Raw genomic sequence first — 12,258 nt, forward strand, 5'->3', positions numbered from 1 at the left:
TGTTCTTGATGTCCTTGCAGGAATTTAAAAAAATTCTTATATAGTTATGTGCAGTTTATTTAATTCTTGCATTAGTATTATTTTTTTAATTATAAATATTTTCTAATTTTAATTATAATATTTTAGCCTGTATTTCTGGACATCAGAAGGAGGCAAATACCTAATTCTGTGTGTTTCTCACAAATTATTAATTTGGGGAATTGATGGATGATTGGAAGATTTTTGTTTTATCCATCTGCATTTTAAATTTTTTTTATAATTTATTTTTTATTTATATCTTTTACATCATTTTGTATTCTCTGTAAAATTCCCACCACCAGTGAAACATCACCAGCGTCCCTTGTGCTCGTCTCTCCCGTGTTTTGATTCCTTTTCCTCCCCTTCCCTTGTAGGATGTCTCTTATTTATGGTTGCCTGCTAGTTTTGTTGTTTAATTCTTATATTATTAATATTTCAATTGCCACAGTTGTAGGTCTCTCCACTCCTGTCCTATTTTTAACTTTACAGGTGAAGACTGACTTATTTTTCTTTGCCAGTGCTCCATATGGTCAGTAAAATGAGCTAAATTGAAAAAGACAATGAACAAATATTTGTGGAATGAGTTAATATTAGGAAAATGTATGCAATACCTATTCTTTTCCATAAGTAATCAATTTCATAAACACTGTGCTTTTTAAATCTTTTGAAAAATATAGTTGTCTCAGTTTTCTTTCTATTTGGAGTGATGTTTTGCATTTTAAGGATAGGCTGATAGTATTTAGGAGCTTGGAAAAAGATAAGTGTAAAAATCAAATAGAATGTGACTTAAACCTAACATGTAAATGATCTCCTCAAATAAATGAGTCAAAGTTTAGTAGTTTTGGGCCTCCCTGGTGGCACAGCATTTAAGTGCTGGGTTGCGAAGCTGCCTGCAGCCTGCAGCCGGTTCGATCCCCTGCCGCTGGGCGAGGGTCCCACATGGCGCGTAGACCTCTCCTGCCTCCCGCTGCTCCCCTCAGCTGTGTATTTTGTCAGTCTACCTGTTCTGTTCCCCGCTCTGGCTCTGGTGAATTCTCTCACCCTCCCACACTTCTGACTGTACCCAGTGCTTGTATAAATAAATATATTTTAAAAATAAATAAATTAATAAACACTTTTAAAAAAAGGTTTAGTAGTTTTCTTGTAAGAATGGATTTAAACTTTTACTTGCAAACTTTTTGTAAGGCACTTGAAGGCATAAGACAACGCAAGCATAAATCAAGCTAACATGGGGACAAAAGGAAAGAACAGTATGTTTCCAAAAAAGCTCCGTTAGAAGCTAAATGGCACAAAATAACCCTCACTCTTCTCGTCATTCGGGTATGAATTCTGGTCTATGCCTTTCTGCAGAGAGTTTTTGCTTTAGAAAATGTGTGTAGTAGGGTTGTTTGTCCTTCTCCTGCAGCTGCATTTTCTCACCAAGTAGGACAAAATGCAGTCCTAAATGTGGTGGTTCCAAATATCATCATTCCCTTTGTTATCAGTGACAAATATTTACCAAGGGCAGGAACTGCGTCTTTGCTCTCATGTGTCCCCAGAGCCTAGCACAGAGCCTTGTCTATGTTTGTGGAGTGCAGATAAGAAGACTGCTGTCATGGAACAGTCGACAGTGAAGTTGAACATTTGTACACCACCACGCAAACTAGTACAAATCAGATTGAAACCATTTAAAACTGAGGCATTTTTAAACACTGAGGTATTGCTTATATAAGTAAAAGTACAAATCTTAAATATACAGCTTTATGAACTTTTACAAGCCAGTGCTTCAAAGCCAACGCCCAGCTTAGATTAATTTTGCGTGATATTGAACATTATGTAAATGGAATCATACCATGTGTTCTTTTTTTGTGTCTGGTCTCCTTCACCCAACATTATGTGAGGTTCATCCATGCTATTACATATACCAGGAGAATGCTCTTTTTTAGAGCTGACTAGTGTTACATAGTGCGAACATACCACAATTTACTTACCCATTCTCCGGAGAGAATGGGTACACTCCGGAGGCCCCCAGCTCAGGCTGTCCTTAATACAGCTGCTATGTATATCCTTTTACATATCTTTTTCAAGCTCTTTTTCAGAATTTATTGAATTTTTGGTGTCCTGTTTTATTTTTACACCTGTATAGATTGATACAACCATCAATCAAAACATGATTCCATCATCCCAAAGCACTCCCTGCTGTCCCTCACCCTAATCTCTGACAACCTCTGCTCTATTCTCCATCACAGCAGTTTTATCTTCTTGAGAATGTCATATAGATGAAATTACATAGGATGTAACCACCGGAGACTGGTTGTGGTCTCTCTGAGGTAATTCCTTTAATATCCTCTATTGTGCCAGCAAGCACAGGGCAGGTTCACTATTGATTCAGACAGATGGATAAAGAGAGTCCTGGAGCCCTTGGTGGATTTTTCAGGCTGTCATGCTCTCTCAGGGCACCAAGTACACAGATCCACCAGGCAGGGAGGCTGGCGTGCAAGGAAGTAGGCACTGGCCAGGCAGGGTGGGCTGGGAGGCGGGCAAGCAACCGAGACTCCCAGCCCCCAACGAATCTTTATGCTCTGTCTTGGGTCTTTCTCTGGCATTCTCCCTAGCCCGTGCATTGCGTCATGGTCTCGCCTCTTCTGTAGTCACACTGCTCGTCCTTTTAGCCCCACCTCTAGGCTCAGGTGTGCACACATACACATGCGTGCACACCCATAGTCCAGATGACCACAATCAGGCATGCATGCCCCACATCCATGTGCCTTCTGTATTAACATGATCAAGGTCACAGGTGATAGCCCCAGAGGCTAGTGGTGTAAAAAACCTGATTAATTCATTTACCCTACACCATCAACGGTATATTTCTTTTTATTGTTGACATTATTACATGTCTTTTGGTGGACATAATCGCTCTCTTCTATTGTTATACTTTACTGAAGTGGAATTCCTTGAGTATAGTTTCCTCATACATTTGACTTGAGCAGGTACTACCAAATATTTTCCCAAATTGGTCCAGTCAGCAATGTGAGAGAATTGCATTTGCTCCCTATCTTCACCAGAGACATTCTGGTCAATATGTATGTAACATTTTAGCCATTTTTGTAGGTGTGTATGTAAATTGTATTTTAAGGTTTGTCATAAATCATGGAAAGCATTAGTCATCTTCTATAGCAGATGCTGTTGGGGCTCTGCCCAGATCCTCTGGGACCCCTTTTACTGTCCTGCAGCTGCTGCAGGTGCTGTTGCTAATGGCTCACACCTGCAACAGCCTTCAGGCCATTAGAGCTGCTACTCAGTTTTCATCCCCTAGCCCAAACACATACTTTCGCCTCCATCCACACACCACACACAGGCACTGGGTGGTCATAGGCAATGATTGACTGTTATGAGGTAACAAAGCCCTGTTACCTTGCCTAAAGGCAAGTGTTGCAATTTACACTCTAGTACTCCCTACAGAGTCAGTCTGAGATGGACTTCGCCTGAAACTACATTCTTACCTAGCTTTTCCTCCTGTCTGGTCATGCTCCCTTCACTCCCTCTCCCTTAGCTTTTTCTGTGAGCAGTCCCTCACTCCATAAATCACATGGGTAAGAACCCCCACTTTTGACTCTGCTTCTAGGGAATCTGACCCAAATCAGCTTTGAAGCATCCACTTCGCCATCCTCCATCTCCCAAAGGCTCCAATTTCTGTGTATACACTTAGAAAAACTAGATATTTGACTGCAATCAACAGAAAACCCCATAAGCAGTTGTAGGGTAAATGAGATGATCAGGCTTTTGCGCGGCTGGCCTCTGTGGCTATCACCTGTGGACTTGATTGTGCTAATAATGCAAGAGGCACTTGAGAACGTGGGTTCAGGGTATGCATGCCTGATGGTGGACACCTGGAGTATGGTGTGGGTGTGCGTAAGTGGGCACACCTGAGCTGAGAGACTGAGGCTATAAGGGCAGCATCACATAGGGCGGTGCTTGGCAGAGAGCGGCCGAGTGACAGCTTTAAGACAAGGCCCAGAGGAAAGAGCCAATAGAGCTTCACAGGGGGGCCCAAGTTCCTGTCTCCCTGCTGGCTTGTTTACCCTGCATACTATTTTTTAAAATATTTATTTTGTATAATTCTTACATCATTTTTCATCGTTGCACAATGTACGCATTTTCATTATGGTTATATTCCCCATACAATTACACACCCTCTTATTTTGACTCTAGTCCTTCTTCTCCCACGCCCCTCCCTTCCCCTCTCACCCGTAGTGTGTCTCTGGTTTATAGTTGCTTGTTGATTTTGATTTTTACTTTGTATTGATTAGTCTTCTTCCTGGTCTCTTATTTAAGTTTTCTAAATTCCTGCTATGAGTGAGACCATCCGGTATTTTTCTTTTTCTTTCTGGCTTGTTTCGCTGAGCATGATCCCTTCTAGCTCCATCCATGTTGCTGCAAACTGCATGTGTTTATCTTTTTTGATTGCTGAGTAATATTCCATTGTGTATATATACCACATCTTCTTGATCCAGTCATCCATTTTTGTACATTTGGATTGTTTCCATAGCTTAGCTACTGCAAATAGTGCTGCTATAAACATAGGCATGCAGGTGCCCTTTGGAATTAATGTTTCTGTGTCCCCTGCATTCTATTAAAAAACCTGTGGGGATGATGCCAGGTGCTCCAAGGTTTTCTTTTTAGCTTCCTGAACCAACTTGGCCTGGGATGGTTGCGATACAGCGATAATCAAACAAGTGCTTGTTTTTTTCCTCAAGCATCTTTAGACTGAACATAACAGGTACCCATTCAACTGCAGGTTTCCAGATGGAATTACGAGATAAGTTTAATTACCCTTGGCCATCCCACTTGCTCTATCAGCCTATTCCCTTGTGTTGATCTCTTCCTACTTGCTTCCCCACACACTCACATGTCCATTGATCTCTGAGTGCTCACTGTAATTTTCAAATGCTACTTCCTGAAAGTTTTAAGGTTCGTGGGGTGCTTCATTGATATTATATATGTAAATTAGTATTTTATGCCAAACAACAGAAATTTTTAAATCTTGAGATTTTTATCACCAGGAAAATTAATACCTAGGTAGTTAATGTCATTAAACTTGACCAACTATATCTCTTCATAGGAAGTGATCGAATAAAGCTATTTGCACTCAGTTGGGTTAATGCTAGTCACTAATTTGTTTGTTCAATTAGTGTTTCTAGAGGGCCTTCCCCAGGAATTATATAGGTGTGTTACAAACATGACCATATTGGCTGCTCTTTTAAAGACCCAGTGTGTACACATATTGTATTTTTCACTCCATTGTAGTTGGTGATTTGCTGGTAAATCTTGTCTTTAGATTGTAGGACTAGTCCTTGAGATCAAGGACTGGTCTATGTTTTTATAATGAACATCATGACTGGGACATCCCTAGCTGGCTAGGGATCGAAATCGTGCCACAGAGGCTGCGGATTGCTTCATAATGTGGTGCCTAACCCCTTACGCCATGAGGGAGGCCCACATCCATGGCTTTTGAAAATGGAAGTTGGTCTGTCTATCTGCTTTCTAACAAAGTCCATCTGGATCAGACTCAGCGCTTGCAGTTTGAAGTTGGAGATATGGAGCAACCAATACTCCCACACATTGCTAATGGGTGTGTGAACTGGTTCAACTATTTTGGAATAGTTCAACTGTTTGGCAGTAAATTCTAAAACTCAGCATACACCTACACTTTCCCTATGACCCAGCAATGCCACTCACGGTAAAGACTTAATATAAATGCAATACATGTTCACCAAGAGGCATGCACTATAATGTGAATAGAAGCACTGTTTTTTTAAAGATTATTTATGCATTCAAGAACTGGGGCGTAGGCCAAAGGTGCGGTGTAGGGGTGTGTGAGAGAAGATTCATCAGAGACAGAGTGGGGAGCAGAATGGGCAGATCTACTGAAATATACTGCTGAGGGGAGCAGCAGGTGAGACAGGAAAGACCTGCTGCGTCATGTGGGTTAGGCCAGGGACCAAACTCATGCTGCTGTGGCTGATGATAGCTAGATAGCACTGTGTCTTTAACCCCTGTACCACCAGGAAGGCCCCCATAGAAACACTATTGGTAATACTAATAGAGTGTCCATCAGTGGTAGAATGGATAGACAAAGCATCCATCAGTAGAGTAATTAGACTGCAATGCAAAAAAAAAAAAAAAAAAAAAAAGAAGAAGAAGAAGAAAGAAAACCACAGAAGAAAAATTTATTGTTCACTTGCTACCAGCAACACCATGGATAAATCTCACCCTCCAAAAAATGTTCAATGAAAGAGTTAGACTTGGAAGACTCTGTGCAATATAATATCCAGTGTATGAGAGTTCCAGTTGCTTTACAGCCCTACTTGGTATATAGTTCAAAAATAGGCAAAACTAATCTACTAGTTTTACTAATCTGGTAGTTTTAACAACACCATGTTATGATAGTTTTCACTCTTGAAAGGAGCATATGGGGTGTGAGGGGGTTTCTGGTGCACTGCTCATGCTTTGTTTCTTGTCTGATGAGCTGGTTACATGTGTATATTCATTTTGTGAAACCCTCTGAGCTATACACTTCTTGTTTGTGTACTTTTGTATATGCATGTCATACTTCAAGTTTTAAAAACCAAATGTTGTCCTCCCCGGTGGCGCAGTGGGTTGAGCATGGCACTGTGACACTGTCCGCAGGCTCTGCAGCACGGGTTCGATTCCCAGCCAGCCAAGGAGCTACCCACATGGCACAGCAGACCTCTCCTGCCTCTCCCACTGCTCCCCTCAGCAGTGTTTTTGGTCCATTTGCCTGTTCTGCTCTCCGCTCTGTCTCTGGTGAATCCTCTCACTCTCCCATGCCTCTGGCCTGTACCCTAGCTCTTGTATTAAAAAAAAAAAAAAAATTTAAAAAGAGGTTTAAAAAATAATAAAAAATAAATAAATAAATAAAAACCAAATGTTAAAAATGTACCACTTCTCCTTCCGCCAACGTCCTATGGTGAGGACAACACCAACCTGGAACAAGCCTCTAGCTACTTGGCATACACATATGTCATGAGGGAGAACTAAGCCTTTGTTTTCTGAAGTCAATAGAATATAGCGCACTGCTCTGGGGCAGCCTGTGGGTCATCCTCTTCTCCATCTTGCTGAGTACAGGGCTGCCTAAAGAAAGCATATTCCAGCCTCTCACACTGGGTCAGTGGGAGTAGGCAGAAGTGACTAGTCTGAGCAACTTTCTGGTTAGCTCTAATGTACAATAAGCCACTAGCAATGGGCCTTTCTCAGATGCCTGAATGTGAAGATGGCCATCTTTGACCACGCAGAGAATAATAATATGCGGGGCCTCCCAGGTGGCGCAGCGGTTGAGCGCTGGGTTGCGAAGCTGCCCGCGGCCTCTGCGGCGCCGGTTCGATCCCCGGCTGCTCCCCGGCCACCTGAGGAGGGTCCCACATGGCGCGCAGACCTCTCCTGCCGCCCGCTGCTCCCCTCAGCAGTGTACTTCGGTCCTTCTGCCTGCTCTGCTCCCCGCTCTGGCTCTGGTGAATTCTCTCGCCCTCCCGGCTTCTGACTGTACCCAGTGCATGTATAAACCAAAACAAAACAAACAAATAGATAAATAAGACATGCCTCTAGAAAATTAAAAAAAAAAAAAAAAAAAAAAAAAAAGAATAATAATATGCTAGGGAATGGCAGAGTTACCAAGTGGAAAGAAAGCAGGTATTTGAATGACCATGCAACTCAGAATCCTCCTGTCATCCTGGATCAGCTGCAATATTGACCCAAGAGAAGCTTGGTGGTCAACAACTAAGCCTCTGCCCTTTCCCAGACATTTCATAGTCCAGTCCAACTAAGCCTCTGCCCTTTCCCCAACCATGCATCCATGCAGCGGGGACTGGGGGCTCTTGGACTGCAGCTGTGGAATTACCTAATGGACTGAAGTCACTCTGAATTGCCATGGAGTTTGGGGCACTGCAGCTGTAACTGCAGAATGGAGCATTGGAAGGAAATGGCTTCACGTTATTGTATTAGAGATTAGAGCAGCAGCTCTTAAAGGATGGCCCCAGGATAGTAGCAGCAACATCAAAAGCGAATCTTGGGTCCCACCTGGATGAAGTGAATTGGAGATTCTGAGAAGGGAGTTAGCAATGCGTATGTTGGCAATCCCCCCTGGAGACCCTATTGCACACTCAAGTTTGAATACCACTGGCTTAAAGAACTCAGCAAACTTTTCCTGTAAAGGGCTAGATGATAAATATTTTAGGCTCTGCAGGCCATACACTCTTTGTGGGTAAATATATATCTGTTTAGAGAGCAAGAGAGAGGTTTATTATAGGAATTGGCTCGTGTGGTTACAGAGGCCAAAAAATTTCCACAATCTGGCACCTGCAAGCTGGAGGATTGGGAAAGCCAGTAGCTTCATTCAGCCTGAATCTGAAGGCCTGAGAATCAGCATCTTCAATATCTAAGAGCAGATGAAGTTGCACATTTCAGTCAAGGAGAGAGTGAATTCACCCTCCTCTGACTTTATGTTCTACTCAGGCCCCTACTAGATTGGATGATGTGACCCACAGTGATTAGGTTGGATCTCATAGGCTATTGAATCAAACACTGAGCAAATACTGATCTCCAACATGCATACCCGAAAAGTTTCACTGCGTCTCAGTGGTTCTGAATGGGCCACATACTACCCTTGAACCAATTCCAGTGTCTAGTGAAAGATCTGTACTGGTTGATTAGGTCTGATTCACCTGTTCTGGAAAGGATTTGGAGGTGTTGGCAGCAAGCAGACTACAATGTGTAAAGGTGAATGCCAAGGGACCATGTCTGCCGCGGGATGTCAGGATAACAAATACCCTCTACCCTTCCCCCATCCTATCAGCCAGGGACCTTTACCAATAGCAGAAGCCGAGGCCTTCTCTGGACCTGCCAGTTAGGACACCATCCCTCCTCCTGATAAATGAAGAGACCAGCAAGCTCATAAAAGAAATAAAAAAGTGCTCAGAGCTCCCTCTGACATTCAAGAGACCTTATTTCATGGATGCTGCCATGCAAAGCTAAGAAAATGTTTGCAGGCACAGTGTCCTAGGCAGCAGGCAAATAGCTCTCAAAAAGACATGGTTGCTTCAGGTGACAGGAACAAAGGAGCTGAGTTAGGGATATCATCCAAACAATGAGAACTAGGATTGGGGAGTGTGGACATCCAAACAGAGCTCAGCGCTGTTACTAGACATGACATGGATAGATACTGGACCCCCAAGTCCCCACAAATGCTGACCACAGTGTTAACTCTTCTACTGCTGATTCATCAAAATGGGCAACATTCCCAGCTCCTCAGGACTAATATGACAATTTAGCATCTTTACATTCCCTACATCTTCCTCTCCTCCCATTAACTTATTTTTAAATCCTTCTATTATTTACTTCTGTAACTTTAAAAAAAGACATACTCGGGCCTCCCCAGTGGCACAGCAGCTTGAGCACAGCACTGTGAAGCTGTCTGCAGCCTCTGAAGTGCAGGTTTGATTCCTGGCCAGCTGGGGAGATTCCCACATGGTGTGGCAGACCTCTGCTCTCAGGCCCACTGGTCCCCTCAGCAGTGCTTTTGGTCCGTCTGCCTGTTCTGCTCCCCACTCTGTCTCTGGTGAATCCTCTCACCCTCCTGCACCTCTTGCCTGTACCCCAGCTATTGTATAAATAAAAATAAATCTTGAAAAAAAAAAGTCATACTCCTTTTGTTAGGTTCTATGAAGAGATTTTCAATTTGTTTGCTTTTTTAAAAAAAATATTTTACTATGGGGCCTCCCTGGTGGCACAGGGGTTAAAAGTTTCAGTGCTATCAATCTGTCACCAGCCACTGCGGCATAAGTTGGATCCCCAGCCAGGGAGTTAACCCACGTGGTGCAGCAGGCCTCTCCTGTTTCACCCACTGCTCCCCTCAGCAGTGTGTTTCACCTGTTCTGCTCCCCACTCTGTCTCTGGTGAATCTTCTCACCTCCTCCCCTCACCTCTGGCCTACACCCCAGTTCTTGTATGCATAAATAAATTTTAAAAAACTTAAAAAAATTTTTTACTATGGTCTATTCACTTTTTTCATGGGTCTGAACCTTCTGATTTGGCTTCAAAAAAAATTTTTAAAGACCTTTCTTTGTTATTTAGTTGGATAATTTGTATAATAGGGAATAAGCTAACCTTCATAACCTGGACACTTGAAGGATCTCATTGGTAAATGGTATAGCCCTAGGTCATTTTCAAAAGGTATTTTAAACATTAAAAAAAATTTTAGATGTGTCCTTTTTATAAGAAGTTTATAATTGAGTTGGAAACAAAGGGAATTTTCTTTAAAATGGAGACATGCATTTTAATTCTTTTTAAAAAGAATATTATTTTAGAGTAGTTTTAGAGTCACAGAAAAATTACAGAACTCTTTGAGTACAATGACTTTCATATAACCCTGCAGCCAATTTTCTTTATAATATAACCCTGCAGTCAAGTTTCTTTACATGTGTGGTACATTTGTACAATTAATCAATCAATATTGATACATCATTTTTAAAGATTTATTTTATTTATTTATACATGCAAGAGTGGGGTGTAGACCAGAGGTAAGAGGGATGAGAAGATTCACCTGAGACAGGGGCCTCCCCGGTGGCGCAGCGGTTGAGCGCTGGGTTGCGAAGCTGCCCGCGGCCTCCGCAGTGCCGGTTCAATCCCCGACGGCCGGCGAGGGTCCCACATGGCGTGCAGACCTCACCTGCCGCCCGCTGCTCCCCTCAGCAGTGTATTTCGTCAGTCTGCCTGTTCTGTTTCCCGCTCTGGCTCTGGTGAATTCTCTCACCCTCCCGCGCTTCTGACTGTACCCAGTGCATGTATAAATAAATAAATAAAAATAAATCTTAAAAAAAAAAAAAAAAAAGATTCACCTGAGACAGAGTGGGGAGCAGAATAGGCAGATCTACTGAAACACACTGCTGAGGGGAGCAGCGGGCAAGTCAGGCAAGGTCTTCTGAGCCATGTGGGTAGCTCCCTGGCCAGGGATCAAACTCATGCTGCAGTGACTGGGGATAGCTTGATAGTGCCGAGACTTAATCCCTTGCGCCACTAGGGAGGCCCTGATACATTATTATTAACTAAAGTTCATGCCTTATGCAGATTTTCTTAGTTTTTACCTATTGTCCTCTTTCTGTTTCTGAATTCCTTCCAAGATGCCACATTACATTGAGCCATCATGTCTCCTTTAGTTCCTCTTCACTTTGACAGTTTCTCAGAATTTTCTTGTTTTGGATGATACTGTCAATTTTGAGGCCTGTTGGTGGGTATTTTGTAGAATGTTCCTCAATTGGAATTATCTGAGGTTTTTTTCTCATGTTTAGATTGTGGTTATGGTTTCTGAGAGGAAGACCACAGAGGTCAAGTGCATTTCTCATTAGCAAGAGTACATACTGTCCACATAACTTTGCTGTGGATGTTGACCTTGATCACCTGTTTGGGGGAGTGTTTGTCAGGTTTCTCCTGTAAAGCTACTCTTTCATTTTCCCTTTCTGTACATCCCCTTCAGAAGTTACTGTGCAACCCACACTTGAGAAGTGGAGAGTTAGGTTTCACCCTCTTTAGGCCACATCCTAGTCCCAGAACCTGTCAATATGTTACCAGGAAAAAGAAATGAAGGATATTTAAGGGAAAAAATATGAATCAAAGATGACCATTAGGTGTCTTGCTGGGGCTGCTGAATGAATGTCATTTGTTGAGGTCAGGAAGGCTAGGTCAAGGCTACAAGGGAAGGAGAAATTAAGGGGAATATCAGGATTTTTTGAGACTTACTGGACATTCAGGAGAAATTCAGATGGAAATGCAAAATCTGCATTTAAGACTTTGAAGGTGGGCCTCCCTGGTGGTGCAAGGGATTAAGCACAGCACTGTGAAGCTATCCATCCGCAGCCTCTGTAGCACGAGTTAGATCCCTGGCCAGGGTGATACCCACATGGCACAAGCAGACCTCTCCTACCTCACCCACTGCTCCCCTCAGCAGTGTATTTCAGTCAGTCTGCATGTTCTGTTCCCCACTCTGTCTCTGGTGAACCCTCTCACCCCCCCCGCACATCTGGCCTGTACCCCAGTTCTTGTATGCATAAATAAATAAATCTTTTAAAAAAAGACTTTGAAGATCATGGAATTTAGCACTCGGGAATGGGTGAGATCTCCTGGGGAAAGAATACAGAAGAAGAACATGAAAGGATCCAGGACCAAGTTCTGAGGAAGAATTGGGGACAA

The sequence above is a fragment of the Talpa occidentalis genome, unplaced genomic scaffold (genome assembly GCF_014898055.3).
Source record: "Talpa occidentalis isolate TD23 unplaced genomic scaffold, MPIMG_talOcc4v2.1 talOcc4.10, whole genome shotgun sequence".
Classification (NCBI taxonomy): domain Eukaryota; kingdom Metazoa; phylum Chordata; class Mammalia; order Eulipotyphla; family Talpidae; genus Talpa; species Talpa occidentalis.